This window comes from Panicum virgatum, chromosome 6N (assembly GCF_016808335.1).
Source record: "Panicum virgatum strain AP13 chromosome 6N, P.virgatum_v5, whole genome shotgun sequence".
Taxonomy (NCBI): Eukaryota; Viridiplantae; Streptophyta; class Magnoliopsida; order Poales; family Poaceae; genus Panicum; species Panicum virgatum.
Window position 1 is genome coordinate 51,645,315 of NC_053150.1, and position 19,869 is coordinate 51,665,183.

Genomic DNA, 19,869 nt, shown 5'->3' on the forward strand with positions numbered 1-19,869 from the left:
AGCCAACATAGCACTGATGAAAGTGCGACGGAAGGAGCCACGAAACGGTAATAATAACTAATTAACAATGAGCGGAGGCAACCGTGTGAGCAGTGCCTTGTGGATTGAAATAAACATTTAAATAAGAAACAGAGGCAGCTAACATGTATGATGGACGTGCTCTGATCGTGATGATGCTCCCCGACTTGTTCAACAGAGAGAGAGAGGAGCTAGCTGGACGTCAGGGAGCTTCTGGACGCCAGGGAGCTTCTGGACGCCAAGCGACGCGACTTTCTCTGGACCGGTGAAGAACATTGCCACGGCTCTAGCTGCCTGGTAGCGTGGGGTGATGTGTGCCAGCCCAGAGAGCTAGGCGGCCTTGGTGTGAAAAGCCTTGAGGAAATGAACCACTGCCTCCTTAAATTCGTCCACAAGCTTCACGATCCTGAACCGCTTCCCTGGAAACAATGGTTCATCTCTCATTCGGATCTTGGCCGGGGATTGTCTAGTGACTCCTACCTTGGGAAGCTTATCTCGAGTGAAGTGCAACGCTATCAGCACCTGACACGGGTGCGCGTCGGCGATGGCGCACACACATCCTTCTGGCACGATCGATGACTCTTTAACGCCCCGCTTCAAGAGGCATTCCCCGCCTTGTACTCGCACGTCCTACTCCGTGATCTCACTGTCCGTACTACTTTGGACACCGGCTTCCAAACGCACCTGCGGCCAAGGCTGACGAACGCCGCTAGCAGTGAGGCAGCCATCCTCCTGAGCTGCATGGAACAAGTCCAACTTGCTGGTTACCCTGACTCACGCTTCCTTCACTCGTCTGATCAGGAGCCCTTCAGCTCACGCGGCACCTACCGTTCCATGCACGGGGAGGCTCTTCCTTCTGACGCGACGCTGCTCTGGACAACCAGACTCCCCACAAAAATCAAGTTTTTCGCCTGGCTGCTGAGCCGGGGGCGCCTTAACACTCGCTCTTACCTCCACCACAGGAATATACGTTCCTTGGATGAATCTTGGTGCGCTCACTGTCCGGGTGTGCTGGAGACGGATGCTCATATCTTCTCCTGATGCCACAGGGCGCGTGGGGTTTGGGCTCGCCTTGGCATCTCGGTGCCGGATGCTATCATGCGACGTCCATGGGACATTGGTGTCAACGTCCCCCTTCCCGATGCCGCCCGCCTTGATATCGTCCTCCTGATCCTTTGGCATCTATGGAAATGCAGGAACGCCGTGGTTTTCGACCAAAACGACTCCGGCTCACTTGATGTGCTCACTCGTGTCGACAGAGATATGGATGCTTGGATGAGTAGATACAGGAAAGTCTCACCATCTATCCAACAATGGAAAGCGTGGCTCAATCACTGTGCCTCTGCTTCTCCCATGTAACTCCCCCGCTACTTCTTCTAAACCCTCTCATGTACCTCCCTCCTGGAATGCCGCGAGTATTTTTGTAACCTAAACCGATTAAGTTAATAGTAGGTGGGGATCCCCCGATATTGTGAGAGAGAGAGAGAGTAACTAACAAGTATCACGAAAATGACAAAAGCTATTATATTGCATACTAGTTTTTTCTACTTCCTTCAGCTGTCATGTTGACATATATATTGATGAGGCGAACAATCAGCTCAATAATGAAACATAATTAACATTTTACACGGTCCTTTTCTTTTCTTATCTTTAGAAACATATATAATAAACCACACACACCGGGCGATAGAATCTTGAGATTATTGATAGAGTCATCAATAATAAGGATGTTTAGTTGTTTACACGGCTTGCTGTTTGGGAATGAGAATATACCAAAAGTAGGGATGATGTACAATAATCAGGGTTACTAGATCTCGGAAACAAAAGAAAGAGTGCAGATATGCCCTGAACTAAAACAGCTCTGATCCATATCTAGCGAAAGTGAAAGGATGTTTAAGAATCATGGCAGCGATGCAAGTGGAGCTCCACGAACACACCTTACAGCAACGACAACCACTTTTATTTAGATGATCGAGTAAATAAATTAAAACAACTCAACCGTACCCTAATACTCATCAACCTCTAAACCCGAGGAGGATGCATGGACACCAAATGGCAACTGTAGGTAAACGGGTAGGCTACGCTAGCATCACTACCGCATATACCCAAGATGCTTGCGAGTAGAAGATCAAAGATCGTTACCACTAGACGCGCAGCGCAGCGGAAGAAGTCGCGCGTCGATGTAGAGGAAGTAGTCGATCACGTCCCACGAACCGAGCTCCTCGTACTTGATCCCAGCAGCCGATCAGCGCAGCAGTCGCAGCAGCGTCTCCACGGAGTCCACACGTACGGGGATGAAACGCCGGGCGTCGGTGTGCTAGCACCGCACGCACGGCATGGGCGGCGGCCGAGAGAGAGAGGGAGGGGCGGCGGCTAGGAGGTGGCGCGGCTCACAGGGGTATCGCCCCCTAGCCCCTCCCTCGTATATATAGGGTGTACTAATTGGCTTCTATCTCATAGGCCCATTAGTAACCATAATCCCTCTTGGATCAATATCCTCTTGGGCTTTTAAACCATATTGTGATGATGGGCTCTTTGGTATATCACCAACAGCAACATCGCTTGCTCTCCAAGAGGATGTATCTGTATATATGCCCTTCCAAATGTGCATGCAGCCAGGCCTCAAAAAGGAAAAAAAATAAGTGCATGGGATCAGAGCTATAGTCGCAGCTGCCAGCCATGTCGGCATACTAGAAGGGCCGGGCCGGGGGAGATGGATTATTAGTTGAAGGTGTTCATGTACATCTCGCCCTTTCCACATCTGATTAGCTACCATATTATACTAATGAGTTACTAGATCTCGGAAACAAAAGAAAGAGTGCAGATATGCCCTGAATTAAAATAGCTCTGATCCATATCTAGCGAAAGTGAAAGGATGTTTAAGAATAATGGCAGCGATGCAAGTGGAGCCCCACGAACACACCTTACAGCAACGACGACCTCTTTTATTTAGATGATCGAGTAAATAAATTAAAACAACTCGATCGTACCCTAATAACCTCTCATCAACCTCTAAATCCGAGGAGGATGCATGGGACACCAAACGGCAACATCGCTTGCTCTTCAAGAGAATATAATGTATCTGTATATATGCCCTTTCAAAAAGAAAAAAAAAAAGGTGCATGCATGGGATCAGAGCTAGAGTCGCACAGCCGCCAGCCATGTCGGCATACTAGAAGGCCCAGGGGAGATGGATTATTAGCTGAAGGCGTTCATGTACATCTCGCCCTTTCCACATCTAATTAGCTACCATATTAGTATGAGTTAATTCCCTAAATGCCATCAAAATTTTAGTCAATCCCTTTAATGCCATTAAAATTTAGGCCATCTCTTGAATGCCACTAAAATTTTACTCCAATCCCTTCAGTGTCATTTCGTGAGTGTGCTGTTAGAATTGACCGTTAAATGAGGGGGAAAAAGGCATCGAGCAACCGCAATAGCTTCAGCTTGATGGGGTCCTTCCTGGTATCAACGAGCGCACGGCCAAACTTGAGGAAATCAAGGATGCCAGCACGGGCCGCAATCTCCGGAAAGCACGATGGCATGGCCTCCGGTCGCCGCTCAAACACCGCTGCACAGAGCTCCCTCTCAACTTCCACGATATGCCCACGCGCATCGGCTACGCAGCGGAGCAGGCGAGCAGCGGTCAAGCCGCCCGTTCGCGTCGAGGCGGTCGAGGATTAGGCCCAGCTTGTGCACAACGGAGGCAGGGATCCGAGGAGGCACGACGGACGCCGGGCTGGAGCTATCTGCGTCCTTCATGGCAAGCGGCGCCGAGTGTTCCACAAGGTGCCGGCCGAACTCGGCCTCGATCGTGCCGAGTGCGGCCGCCAGGAGCCCTGCGTCGAGGCTGGCGAGGTCGGCGACGAAGCGGGGGTCGGCGAGGTCGCGCTCCCCGAGGTAGGCGACGATGTCGGCGAGCCTCTGCGCGGCGAGGCCGCAGTTGTCGGCGAGCAGGCGGAGCACGGCCTCGAGCTGCGCGAGCACGGCGAGGTACCCCGGGAGGTCACCGGCGAGCGAGCCGCGCGCGAGGAGCGCGGCCTCGAGCCCGTGCACGGCGGCGGCGGACCGAGCGCGTGTTCGATGTCGCGGCCGGCCACCGCGAGCGCCTCGTGCGACGCGTGGATTGGGCGCGCCGAGGCCTCCATCGCGGGGAGGCGCGCCCGGATCCCCTCCACCCGCGCCGCGTCGTCGCGAGGGGGTGCTGGTCCGCCCTCGTGCGGCGCCCCTCCTGGCGGCGCGCGCGACGGGGGACGGGGGGTGCGGGCGGGCCTGGAGGTGAGGTGTGGACGTGTGGTTGGGAGTTCGAGATAGGTTCCAGGGTAGAAACGAAAAAATGCATACATCTGAGTTTAATGGTGCTTTCACGGTTTCCGTTTGGAATATAACGGAAATGGCACTGAGGTGATTGAAGTAAAATTTCAGTGGCAATGAAAGGATGACTTAAATTTTGATGATATTGAAGGAATTGGCTAAAATTTTGATGGCATTCAGGGAATTAACTCTATTAGTATTACTAATAAGGTGTTACTGATGATGAGTGTACATCGTATATAAGTGAAACAGTCAACCACCCAATTGGCGGTCAAGATGACCAAACAACATACATGCCGACCGGCCGGTTGGTGCCTGAAAAGGTGTCTCGTACTGTATATATATATACTACTACTGTGTTATGTCGTCTGCTCTTAATAAGTACATGATGCCCTCAAGTAGTAGCAACAACCCCAATAAGCATATGTAGCTTAGACTTTGTGGTATGTATATATGATATATGTTGTTCTAGACCGCGATCCACCTGCAGCTGGTGGTTCCGATTGAAGAACTTTTGGTCGATCGTGACCGATGTGATGAGCGCGCTAGCTAGTTACATGTGGTTTCTGATGAACATTTCTGTTGCAATTTTAATTTTTAACTAGGGGTGCAAATTGGTGACCCTTAGGTGCACCTCCAACCTTCTTTAGTTCAAAGTTTTGTACTAATTTTCTAAAATGAGATCTAATTTTAGAAAGTAGTACAATATTAAACTAGAGATAATTGGAGGTGCAGTCACTAATTGACACCCCTGTTTTTAACCCAAATGGCTGGAAAATCTCCTTTCATCAATTAAATTAAGAGGGAAAGAAATTAAAGTTTTAAGAGTAACCATGACAAGGTTTACGAATTCCTTGGTAAAGACGTCACTGACATATATATTATGATTTATGGCTGCGACTCTTATATAAGTAGTGATGGATTAGAGCGTACTCCCTCCGTTCGGAAATGATCTACATATTTTGACTAGAGAAAGTCAAACTTTATAAACTTTGACTAATAATTAGTTAAATTATATGTATAATTAGTTTATAAAATTTATGTCAATACATATGTATTCAAAGAGGTTTTGAGATGACATTGAGTTATTCGTAATTGACATTATATTCTAAGAGTGATTAATAAGTCAAACTTTACTTCGAATGACTTTCTCTAGTCAAAATATGTAGATCATTTCCGAACGGAGGGAGTATACGACAGCGAGAGTTGGCATTAACTGTCTACGAGAGGAGGAGGCACGTGCGTATTACCCAGGATTTTATTATGTGGAGGGCCGGGTAGACAAAAAGGAAAGTGGAAAACGCCGTCTAGTAACTAATGAAAAGATGCTGTTGTTGGGTCGACTAGGCAACAATTTTACCTAGGGTAGAGATGCCGTTTGTTACTTAGGCACGTGTCACTCAACTGCATCACAATGGCGCGCTAGCTTTGTCTATTATATGTTGACTATTCCTACTCCTATGTTGTAACTACTGTATTACAAACAACAGCCGCGTATTGTAACAGACGTGGATGAACCGTGGACCCACGCAGCGTAGGTTTAACCGGTCGTTAAGGACCCTCTGTATCTGCAGCGCACATACTCACTGTGTTCTGCTGGTGCATTGGCGGCTGCTTGCGGCCGCTCATGGCTGCTCCTGCTGCATCTAGAAGCAGCTGTGCAGTAGCCGGCTGTTTTTTGCGGCCGCCCAGCAGCCAGCACGGCTGCTGTTTTCATGTGTCACGTTTTCATGTGCAGTAGCTGTTGGGGCGGCTGCTCTAGACCCTCCAGCCGTTGCACAGCCGGAGCCCAGCAACTGGATGTAGCCCACAGCAGCAGCCAACGGACCAGCCGAACACGGTGACTCTCTGGACAATGACTAGGTCATTGCAACGACACCTCTTCTCGCATCACCGATTTAACTAGTGCCTATGTGCCTTCTTCTCTTCATTGTCATGTCACCCAAACAATGCACTGACACATACATCTCCTTGTAGCGTTTGTTCAACCGGTGTGTTGAACTTTCTTCACTTGCTCCAATATTAATAATTGCACTATCCAATGCACCGATGTGTTATAGAAACTTAGTGTCGGTTTAACCTGTGCATGTATTTCAGCTAACACTTGTCCAATTCGCCTCCACTTTTTCGCTATGATTTGGACATCTTGACAGCGAATTGGACATCTTGGATATGGTTTAGACTTCATCCATGGAACCTATACAAATGTGATCTCACAAACTTGTTGAGTCTACATAACCCCCCAACATATCAATGGTGGATCACATCACTCCCTAAACTATAAAACCGGATTTTTAGCATCCTCATCTTTGCAAAACCGGACATTTACCACCCCTCTGGTGGTTTTGCAGCCCGATTTTACTACAGAGGTGTGGTTTTATCTTTTTTTTATATTAAATCATAAAAAATCATAAAATAGAAAATCTATTTTGGTTGGAGTCCACATGAGTAGATCTATACAGTGAACATATAATATGGTATGCTTTAGCCTAAAGTTTTTACTGTAGATTTAGATCTATGTTTTTTGCAATTAATCAGAATAATTCATAGATGTAGTTTCTATGATCCAACTGTGGTGAAGTTTTTACTTAGTTATAGATAGAAGTTATATATAATCCAATAAGTATGAAATTTTTACTACAGTTCAAGCATACTACAATTAGCCCACCATAAAAATTTCACCACAATTGAACCATAGAAGCATGAATTATTCCAATTACTTATAGAAAAACATAGATCTAAGGCTTCAACAAAACATGTCCTAAAGCATATTATATTATATGTTCACTGTGTAGATATACTAATGTGGAGTCCAACAAAATAAGATTTTCTATTTTATAATTTTTCTGAGACTTACTATGATGTTTTAAAGATTCAGCCGAAATAAATACAAAATAGAAAAACAAAACCATGACACTCTAGCAAAATTGGACTGCAAAACCACCTTGTGGGGTTAAGTGTCCGGTTTTGCAAAGGTGAGGGGGTTAGAAACCCATTTTTATTGTTAAGGGTATGATGTGATCCACTGTTGATAATTGGGGGGGGGGGTCATATAGACTTTTTCTTATCGATTATGTTGTCACACAATCACCAAAATCACAAACAATATCCTAATGGAGTCATGTTCCTTACACCATGCTTATGGGAATTATTGTGAATAATTCTGCTGGAGTGCTGGTGTGTGCATGTACTAGAGAGGAGTACAAGTGGATAACTGCTAGAGACTCTGTCAGCTCCAACTTGGTTTGCTGCTTGTTTCGGCATCGCAAAGAATATAATGGTCAACTTGCCAAATTGGCATCTAATCAACGAAATTTGAGAATGACAGGCCTGTCGCAGCAGCTCTTAGCTGCAAGTCAACACTGATGAGCATTATGCATATAGATAAACCTCTTCCGATCCTTGTATAATCAGTATATACCCAGTCCTAATAAGCTAGTTTTTGTTGCGGTCAAGAACACATCAAGGCTACGAAATGTGTTAAGTAATCCGTACAAAAGGAAGAGGGAGTAATCAGCATGACTAATAAGGTAGCTTGATCAAGGGGGCAAATCTGTGTAAGGGAAGGAATTAACTTGTTGAATATAAGGCCAGTCTTAATGGAAATGTGATGGAAGTTTAATAAGCATTAAATATATGTCACATCAGCATTTTTGCTAACTTGGCAGTGTTATTATGAGGAGAGATGAGAAAGAGTTTTATAAGCAGACGAGAGAGGAGTTTCATCACCATAAAACCCAGCCAGTATAGTTACTAAATTCTCAATCTAGAGATAGCTGAGACTGATCTAATGAGCTAGAACGATCGAGATCCAAGATTGAAACGTGTGTGGCCATCCAATTAAGATTAATATTCTGCAGATGTCTCCATGGTCGTCCATAGGATGTGCTAGCTGCTTCCATGTTCTTTCTTTATAATGTCAAGCTGCTACCACTGACCACTCATGTACGGTTTGCACTATTTCTTAGCTAGCGTAGGGTAAAAAACTACCTATCGACCATCGTGCGTACGTGTTTCATCTGTCTATATAAAATAAATTGAAGAATCGCCTGCTGTGTCTGGTGTTTGGATTGGGCCGAGAGAGGCCACCAAACACCAAAAGCTTTTCGAATGGAACACACTGCACGTCGCCAGAACAGTGCAAAGAGAAATGAAGGAGCGAGACGCCAGCACCAGCAGCAAGTAATCTGAATGCATGACGCAAGCATGTTAGCTAAGGGACAAAGAGGTAGCTAGCAATCAACCCAAGAGATGATAAAGAAATTAAATCATCACTTACGATGGCCCTGTTTGGATCCATGTGTTATTTAGTAACACACCCCAAATAACACTTGAGAGCCAAACATGTGTGTTATTTGTATGTTATTTGGCACTAACACACCCCAAAACTCTAAACCCTCCAAGCGGTGATTATTGTGTTACTTCTGGTGGGACCCATTGAAAAAAGAGAGAGCATTGGTTCTTTAAGTACCATTAAATGCTAAATAACACTAGGATCCAAACTAGTAAGTGTTATTTCTTTGGAGGATTATTTGGAGGGGTTAAAAACTAACACTAACACTAACGATAGGATCCAAACACGGCCAATATATATGAGGTCGGTTGGAGACCCGACGCTCACAGCATACGCCTCGATCACCTCCCTCGATCAAATGTCGATGGCAGCAATCCAAATTCGTCCGCTACAACAACGACTACTGCAGGGAAGTGAATTCAAATTTTAACATGGAAGGTGCTGTTTTGACCCTTAATCTTTGAACGTAGCATACATACATCATCAGCTGTTGTAAGCAGTACGTAACGTGTCGTCATATAATAAGCAAACGGAGACGACGTCCGGCCGCCGGTCGATCGACGACGAGGATCGAGAGCCCCCCCCCCCCCCCCCCCCCCCCAGTCCAGTTTATGCCAGGCTCTGCCGGCAAAACCAGATACGACGACGAGCGGAGATGACCGGCCGGCCAGCCGATCGACGACGAGCCCGCCCGGCCGGCCCCTATATATATGCCGTAAATACGACGACGACAACCCGATGATGAGTCTGCTCCGGCGGCGATCGAGTGCGGTGGCCACGCGCGCATGCAGCAGAATAGCAGATACGCTGGCCGGCCGGGCGCTGCGTGCGCAGCACGTACGACGGCCCCGACCGTCCGTCGTTGGCGACAACTAATAACACTGTACTAGAAGGCAAGCAACCAGGCTAATTAAATTAAACTAGCTACTACAGTAATTCGGCAACGTGTACGTGCTCCCAGCTGAAAAGCACATGCAGCCACCAGCCAGCAAAAATCCTGTGGGCTAGGTTAGGCGGCTATAGCTGATGCTGCTGCTGCCTGCTCAGTGCTCACTGTCTGTCTACCACCACCTGGCCGGGTGCAGAGCTGCTGCACCTGGTCGGGATCGACGATGATGAATTGATGATCTTATCGGATCCAGGCGTGGGCCCGCGCGCTGCTGTACCCAGGTCAACATCGAATTTCCCTCCACTGGGTGGCCGGGCATAGACCACCCATCAGCCTTCTTCTGATTTCGTACACGGTAGTCGTTGCAGCTCGATCCCAAGTTGCCACGGACGATCGACGGAGTGCTACGTGAAAACCGTCCAATTTGATATTATTTTAAATGAATCGTCAGTCATTATCATTCAGACGAGAGTTAACACATGCTTGCTGGAGAGCGTGCCACGTGTTATCCCACATCTAGAGACACGAATAACCGACACGTCATTCATCCAAAATAATATCAAATCCGGTAGTCCCGGTATGTGCTCCAACATACGCCCAGAATCAGCATATACACATACCGTTTACAATCGAATACATCGCCAATAATCCACAAAGAGCAGTTTTACACACTTAATATTACAAGTTCGATATAGGTGGGTTCAAACTTCCTTTACAAGCATTGGACTCACGAAAGACATATTAAACTGAAACTTAAAGTTTATTGTATTTACATACTCTCACGGAGTTCGGCTACGATAAAAACATACTTAAGATAATGGTGTCTTGCTCAAGGACACCATCATAGCCTCAACGACCTACTCCTCCCCCGCACCAGGATCGGCGGGGTAGAAGTGGCCGAACACCACTTCCGACTCACCTGCAACTAGGTTTAGAAAGCAACCTGAGTACAAAAGGTACTCGCAAGACTTACGCGATTAAATAAACAAGGATCATGCAATGGCTCAAGTAAAAGCTTTAAGGTTAAGTATTTATTGCATAAGCATTAGCTCCCTACACTATCACCTATCAGAATTAACTAATCTTGTCCAACCCCAAACAATTTTAGTTGATTAAGAGAGTAATATAATCTATAACTGATCATAGCTGTAACATGAACCATTCCCATCATAATCGAAACTCTACGAGGAGTTCATGGGATAAAGAGCTTGCTCATAACCGAGAGCGCGGCAATTCGAATTGATTATAACCTTGCAAGGGTGTATTACTTTACCCACACGACGCAAGGACCATGCGACTCACCCAACCCGCTAAAGTTGGATAAGAGGGTACTCGCGTCAACCGTTCCTAACAAGGCTCAACCGTTGATGGTACGCCCAGCTTGCGCGTGGAGACTTAGTTCCACCGGGGACATCTCTAAACTTTCCTACACATAGTTCCACCCGGGGACACACTAAGCCTCCCTGCATAGCCCTTGGCCACGTATCTGGGACTGGGCCCCAATGATCAAGTCAAAGAAGGTAATTGGTTCATCCGTACCATTATATTGGATATGTGGTAGCACGGAAAGGTGCTCAAAACCGACGTCATCCACTCGGTCCTTAATCGATCCAAGCGGACTATGCCCATGTGATTTCATTCTCTAGGCCCTACCATTCCGCTCGAATCTCGATACTACCAAACCCTTACCACTAAACCGAACCAGTGCGATCAAGGGTAACCGGTAAGTGTCATACTCCAAACTATCCTTTGTAGTAAGCGAAAAGATTATTCTAAGCATAGCTCAGCATCTAGTCAAGTTAAGTGAGTAACTGACTAATGTGTGGCAAGGACATGGTTGGACAATTCAAGGAAGGATAGTGCATCAAAGTAGGTACAAGAATGCAATACATACATAATATATATAACCCAACATTACCCAAGTGAGATAACTAAGCTAGTCAAATTAGATAGGTGCAAGGAATTATGCTTAGCTGCTTGCCTGGGTTAGCTTTAGGCTCGACCACGAACTGGACTCCGGGTTCAGGCTCAACGGACTCGGTGGGCTCCACGGGTTCGACCTCCGATGGCTCGGTCACTATAATGCATGAATGCGATGCAAGAATTAAGAAATGAACTTATACAGCAAGCATAAATCACCATTTAAAATGAGCATGCAGAGAACATTACAAGGAACTCATGAAAATTGGATTTGCAGTAAAAGGATTTTTCTATAAGTAATCATAAATAGATCAATTTTCAGCAACACTAAGCAAGTAAATTCGGAAAAGGATTACAAACTTAACTAAACAAAACTAAGAAAATTATCATAGAAACTAGGCATGAACTCAAGGCTAACAAAACTAGTTTTGTCATTTTATCACTTTCCAGCAAGAAGTTCTACCCTAAACATTTTCAAATAGATTAAACGGAAACACACTAAAACCCTAACAAACAGAAGTGAAACATACAAAACAACATTTTTCCTAAATAGATCTCAGCTAGAGGAATCCAACAAAACAAGTTTCATATTTTTCTGAGCTATACACAAATTTCTATGGATTTTACAAGATTGCAGACAAATAAAACCTAATGGAACCATAGCAAAATTGCTAGGTGCACCCGGATCCGGCCACACCTGTCAAGCCAGAGGCCGACAGGTGGGCCCCACGGGCAGGCACCCCACCCAGGCCGAGTCAAGGCAAGGCCGGGCCTTGATCGCGGCGTGGGCGCGACCACAGCACGCGTGGCGCGTCGCGCGCGCACGCCGTGCGTGACGACAGCGGCGGCGGCGCCGGCGAAGCGGAGCCGGAGCGGGGCAAGAGGCAGGGGCATGGCGTGTTCTAGGGCGAGACATAGCTCACCCCGCAAGCAGACGGCGAGGAAAAGCGACGGGGAGGCGGCGCGACGGCAGCGGGCAGCGGCGGAAGGGGAGGGAGCCGAGTGAGGAGGGGACTGGGTCGAGGACGACGAGGGGGTGCTCCCCATGCGAGGAATCGATGAGAAGCTCACCGGAACGGGCGAATCGATGGCGGCCGACGAAGCTCCTCGCGGCGGCATCAATGGCGGCCGGCCGCTGCGAGATGGATTCTGGCCGGGGTAGGGCTCGGCCGGGCTTGAGGAGGCGCGGCAGGGGTGGAGGAAGAGGAAAGGAACGCTTGGGCGTGAGGAATCAGAGAGAGGCGCGGCCAGGGACGGACGGGGCGGCGGCGGCACGGCTCTGCTCGGCTCGAGCTCGAGGAAGAAGAAAAAGTGAAGAGGAACACGGCACTCCACGGGGGATAAGGCCGGTGGCGAGATAGTGGATAAGGACGTCAGCAGAGTGAGGATGGCTGGCACGTGGAACGAGGATGGCCGGCGGCGATGTCTGACACGAGGCACGCCGCGATGCGGGCACTGCACGCCGGAGCAGAGCACCGAGCGGACCATCTGGGACTAGAACCGGACCGTCCGGTAAATTTGGGGTCGTGACATGCTCATGGATGCGTGCACGGACGTCTAGATTCTGCGTGGATAGTTAATTAAGAAACATGCAATAATAAGGCCGGGCAGGTTATATATTCTAGATATCAGCTGGTGCTGGCCTGCATTGGCCCGTTCCTGCTGCAGCTAGCCATTGAATATTACTGCTACCTTGAGGAAGAGAAGCTTGTTTCGATCTTGCTCAGCTCCTAGCTACTTGTACTTCTATATGTGTGGTGGTCCTGCCTAGAAAGCTAAAGATCATCCGATCCAATTTGCTGCCAAGGACCGATACCATGTTTCGGGTGTCCGTCCGTCCAGGCAATGCAAAACCGTGGGCTGCCTCACCATTCGCCATCAGCCTGCCTGTCTGTAGTATACGACGATGCCATGTCATGCTCCCTGCAGCCATTCGTTCCACACCTAGCACAAACCTGCTGCGAGCTGCTAGTCTGGTATTACCACTGACTGGCGGCCACCTTGCTTCTTCAGTGAGGCTGGAAAGTATAGGCCTAAGAGCAGGGCTAATGGTTTAGCCAGCTGCTGGCGGAATGCATGTGCCATGTCAGCTTGAGCTTTCAACAAAGCCTGTTCATATAATATAGCTGGCTACTAAGTTGGCTAATAGAATAGCTGCATTAAAGATCTAGTAATTAATGCTTGCATATAGATACAATCTGATGTGATCAAGATCTTTGTGGCCATTCATGAATCAATATAATATAAAAGCCACACATGCTCATCTAGAAAATACCAAACCATGACAAGTTGACAACGATAATAAGAATTACAGCAGTTTTTCGAATAACATTAACCAACAGTGGTACCAAATAAGTTTTAAGCAAAACAATCCACTAGTTATTGATCTAAATGACGACAATAAAGGCACAACCATGCTTGAATCTTCAGTAGAAAGGAGCAGTCAAGTTGTGCCGTATCAGCAGTTCACAAGCAACACTGCAAGTTGAAAATAGAAAATGAACAAAGCTGGTACAAAAAAAATTCAGTTTATGAACAGAACAAACTCTAGAGAATGTACCTGTAAATAGAACTAGTATGTAGCACCACCACCAGTGATCACATTATATCACTATAACAAAAATCAGGAGTATAAATGAAATATTCATAAGCTGCTTGAACCACTGAGCTGCAGCTGCCCTCTCTTTATACACAACTCAGTCAAGGTGAGAATTTACAAGGTATGGTGCTACAGACTGATGCAGCCATGACCATTACTTGCTACAGCTATGTCTACGGCTACCATGCTGCCACTAGCAGCTTCTACTATTTACAATAGTCATCAGCCGCAATGAATGGCAAGCATGACCAAATGTAGGAGCCAGAGCTCCTGCCAGCATTGAAGGCAAGCATTCTGTTACTAAAAACTAACTACTGCGCTTCAGACACAAGTGGACAGAAAAGAAGAAAAACCAAGTTTCAGTGTAGAAAACACTTACAAAACATGTAGATCGGAATCTTCCAAATTTGCAGAGGAAGCAGGTGGCCACCAAGGAGCTTGAAGCGATGAACCAGCCATGCTTGGGTGCTGTAGCCCAGGAATCACTACAAAAAATCTGTTGATCTATGACGATTAAATTTCGTCACAGATTACTAAAAAACCATCACAAAACAATATCTATGACGATATCAAATTGCGTCATGTATTGAGCGTCACAGATTACACCTCGTAATGTTTCTTAAAATTTCGTCACAGATTGCTTGATCCATGACGTTTTGAAAGCATCATAAAATGTCTCCGGGCCCTCGAAGCCCAACCCAAACCCGTTTTCTATGACGAAAATAAACATCACAAACAATATAATTTTCGTCACGAATTCAATTGCCATGTCACACATCAATGACATGGAGGATGACATGGCTGTTGACACGGAGATGACGTGGATGGCAACAATGACGTGTAATTTGACATGATCGATGACATAGCTGCTGACATGGCAGTGACATGGCGCCACATGGACCGCGATGTGGCAGCAGGCACATGAGCCAATTTGGGCCTCATTTACATAGCCCATATAAACAGCATGATCATTTCAGCCCAACCCAAGATGCAACAAGAAATTAACATTTCATCACATAAATGTTTGATTGAGCATTTCATCACATACAACATCAAATCACTTAAAAAAATTTCATCCAAAATTGCAATGAGCTGTATTTGAAAGCTAACATGCAATGGCAATCTATACATATGGTGCATCATTTCTCATTTTTTCTATAGAGGCACTCAAACAAATTCGATGCACTTGGTTCTTGATCTTTGTACTTCTCTCCCTGAAAACTGCAAGCATGCAACAAACTTAATCTTTCCGCATGGAATCACATTCTAACTTTGGTTTCAATCTAGCAGAAAATCTCGCAATATTGCATAACTAGCCTCACTTCACATAGTCATGGCCACTTACCATCTATATTCAATTTTTTTCAATAGCTAGGACTTCACACGTGACTTCTCCTGGCCTGACCTTGCTCTCCCGCAAAGCGATTTGTCGTTGCTCGACAGGCCCTTCTCTGATGATGAGATACTACTTGCTATACGTCAGATGCCTCAGAATAAGGCCCCAGGCCCTGATGGCTTCACTGGCCACTTCTTCAATTCCTGCTGGCAAATCATTCAGCATGATGTATCTGCAGCTATCAACTCCCTCTATAATTTGAGATGTCAGGACCTCAATTTATTAAACAAAGCGAACATAATCCTCATCCCAAAGAGAGAGGGAGCGGAGGATATACGAGACTGCAGACCAATCAGCTTGATCCACGCGATAGCTAAAATCATCAGCAAACTACTTGCGCTACGCCTTGCGCCACTCATTAATGAACTCATCTCGCCATGCTAGAGTGCCTTTATCAAGAAAAGGAGCATCCACGACAACTTTCTCTATGTGAGGAACCTCACTAGGAAATTCCACTGAACCAAGTCCCCCGTCCTTCTCTTGAAGCTGGACATCTCTAAGGCCTTTGATTCCGTTCGGTGGGACTACCTTCTCTCGCTCATGCAGCGTAGAGGTTTCCCTATGCGGTGGCGCAACTGGATTTCTTCATTGCTCTCAACCTCCACCTCAAGAATAATGCTAAATGGAACCCCACTCGATCCGATACAACACGGACGAGGGCTACATCAAGGCGACCCGCTTTTCCCACTTTTATTTATCCTGGCCATAGACCCCCTACATCGGCTTCTACAGGTTGCCACAGAAAGAGGTCTCCTTAGCAAACTCAATGGCAGTGCGGCGAGATTCCGAGCTTCTATGTACGCCGACGACGCCATCATCTTCCTAAAGCAAACCCCAATGGATGATGCGAACATTAAGGAGCTCCTATTGAATTTTGGGGAGGTAACAGGGCTTCACACTAACCTCCAGAAAACAAGCGTAACACCAATCGGCTGCAGCAATATCGATATTGAACCCATCCTCGCAATCCTGCCAGTGGCACGCACCTTCTTCCCACTAAAATACCTCGGCCTACCGCTTACACCAAGAAGGTTGCGCAAGCTGGACTTCCAACCTCTAATCGACAAAGCTTCGGGGAAGCTTTCCACTTGGAATGGAAGAAACTTAACTCAGGCTGGTTGGGTCTGCCTCACCAAATCAGTGCTATCTTCCCAACCTGTTTACTTAATGACTGCTCTCAAACCGCCTAAGGAAGTCCTGCTGGAGGTCGACAAGATCCGCAAGCGCTTCCTCTAGGCTGGCGACAAAGCAATCTCAGGGGGTAAATGCAAGGTTAACTGGACGAAAACAACATTATTGAAGGAGTGTGGCGGACTTGGTATGCTTGATCTCGAGAGATTTGCGCGGGCCCTACGCCTCCGGTGGCTTTGGCATGAGTGGGCTTCTCCGGATAAATTTTGGATAAGAACAGAGGTACCCTGTGATGAGACTGACAGACTGTTGTTCGCAGTTTGCACACATATACAACTGGGGAACGGCAAGAAAACAGACTTCTGGCACGCGGGCTGGATCCAAGGTAGATGCCCTAAGGACATAGCCCCCCTGCTTTTTGCCAAAACGAAAAAGAAAAAGCGGTCTATTGCTGAGGCTTTTCAGAACAATAATTGGATTCGCGGCCTAAATCACCGGGCAGGCTTCACGACAGCACACATAACAGAATTCGTCACACTTTGGAACCTTGTCAGATCGACCGAACTGCAGCCAGACCGTGAAGACCACATCACGTGGAAGCTAACGCATCACGGCGAATACACCACGGCTTCGGCCTACAGAGCTCAATTCCTTGGTTGTTTTGTTGTGCTGACAGTCGCTTCCATCTGGAAAACATGGGCACCGCCTAAATGCAGGTTTTTTGCATGGCTAATCCTACAAAACCGTGTCTGGACCTCGGACAGGTTGGCCAGGAGAGGGTGGGAGCATAGCCCAACTTGCCCTCTATGCAGAACGACGATGGAAACGGCGCATCACCTGCTTGCCACTTGCCGCTATTCGAGACGCATTTGGAGTCAGGTGGCCACTTGGACGGGTCAACCAAACCTCCACCCGAATGAATGGCCCCAGAGCCCGTCGCCGCTCGATTGGTGGGAGAACTTCTCAACATCCCCAACCACCTCCCGCAAGGGCACCCACAGCCTTGCGCTTCTCATCTCCTGGGAAATTTGGAAGGAGAGGAACGACAGGATTTTCAATCGCCACGAATCCCCGATCCCGACCATCATGGCGAAAATCAAGAACGAGGCATCAATTTGGATCGCTGCAGGGGCGAAGGGCTTATCAACCCTCTTAGCGCGAGAATAGATCTTTGTTTCCTTGTTTTATCCGGCTAGCCGGCTTGTAAAAACTCTTCTCTTTCACTGAAATAGGCACTGTCTCATGCCCGTTCGTTAAAAAATTCCAGCAGCAAATGAGTTCCTTTTTGGCCCATACTTGGTGAGGAGCAAACACCTAGGCATAAGCTATTGATGTTGCATCATTAAGCCGAGCTACCACTGAAATAATAATACCAACAAGTGATCACAGTTAGTCTCTGAAAGTAACGCAAGGAAAAACATTACAGTTAATTAGACAAAGTTTATGTAGCTAGCCTTGCTAACTAGTTCCATCTGAAGTGCTAGTTGCAGGTATTTACTTCTGAAAATAAAGTAACACAAGTAACATAGGTGAATGAGCTACAAGCAGACCAAAAAATGACTAGAAAGATTTGAATATAACCTAACTTGGTGGCAGCACTAGGACTACATGACAACTTTGGCTTTTTCATGCTCATCGAATTTCGCCAATTGTTCCTACCAGAATCCACAGCCTTGGAAAAAAACAAACAAGAAAATAATGGATCAACAGCACGAACTGGTTCTATTATAACAGTGGAATTAATATTGTAGACTTAATAAAATACTATGCTCGACAATTGATACTGGTGATAAAAAATAATCCATTAGGACAAGCAAACCACTTGCTAACAGGAATTAAAGTAGTTCTTAGCAACAGACTTCAATAGCAATACTCATACTCATACTCCAATGCTATTTCTGCATCAGAAGAAATGAGAAAATTGACTGTGCGACCAATACTAATACTCCAATGCTCTATCAGGTAGAATCAACAGTCGTCCATCTCTCATTCAAAGAGCACTGGCTACCGAGGCATTGTATCAAACAAGCAGCAGGCAGGCACCATACGAAACAAAGACGCCACCATGACAAGCAGAGGACGAAGCACCCAGGACAAGTGTAGCTCCCCTCCTCCCCTTCTCGCGCCCGTGCGCGGACAGCACTGTTCCTCTCTACCAGCGCAGGAACAGCAAGAGGAACTGGTGAGGAGAGGAACTAAAGTGGATCGAGCGCGCACGTGGAAGAAAGCAACAAGCGGCTGAAAATTAAACATAACAAAACCAAGAAGAGAAAGAGCTTAAAGCAAGAACACACCGCAGCTGCACGAATAATCCATTAGCAGTAGATCTAGGTGACTAAGAGACCTCACCTCTGAACACTACTCCGAAATGTTCTTCTCGGGAACTATGTTGGCGGCTATTGCAGGATGTAGCTGAAGAGAGGGTATGGGCTAGGCGAGGGGGAACTGACCCTCGAACAAAGCGAGAGCCCTCTGATATATAGGAGAGGCGGTGAGGTGGGGCTACGCCGACGACCCACCGCGCGCGCGCCGCTGCCACTCCGCCCCACCGCGGCCGCCGCTCAGGAGTAGAGGTTGGGGGTGAAGGCGAGGCCGGCCTGGGCGACGGCCGCGCGGATGAGCGGGCCCGATTGCCGCGCGTCGTGGCTCCGCGTTGGCGAGGCGCCCTGCTGGCACTCCGCCTTGCCACGCCGCCATGGCCGGAGCCCTGCCGGCGGGGGATGCAGGGGAGGAAAGCGGACAGCGCACGGGGATAGGGGATGGGAGCGGCGCGGCGTGGAGAGAAGATGTCGCACGAGGAGGGAGGGGCGGGGAGGAGGGAGCGGCTAGGGGGAGGGGATCTGAGTGTGGAGAGGAAGGTGCAGGGTTCTGCTGGTTTTATATTATGGGAGAGCGATTGGAGCTATTGGATTGGATATGGACGGTAAAATATAATTGTGCCATTTGGGCTGAAATGAGCCTGATTTGCATAATATTTTTCTTTTTTTTGATTTTATTGCACTTTTGTGAAGTAATATATAAAAATAATTATCTTGTATACACCAACTTATTTTTTACATGTAATAGGCAACATTTAAGTTGACACGTAGGAGTTTCAAGATTTTTTGAACAAATTTGGTATATTTTATCAATTAAATGCATTTCTATGTGCTTTTTGAAAGTAATTCCAAGTTGAACTATGTTCCTCTAAAAAAATTCAAAAAATTATATTTAGTCTCATATGTTCAAGTATAGCTCATGTCTTGAAGATAGATGAAAAATTTTATTATCTTCTAGGGACAATTCAAACTTCTATCTCCAAGTTATTA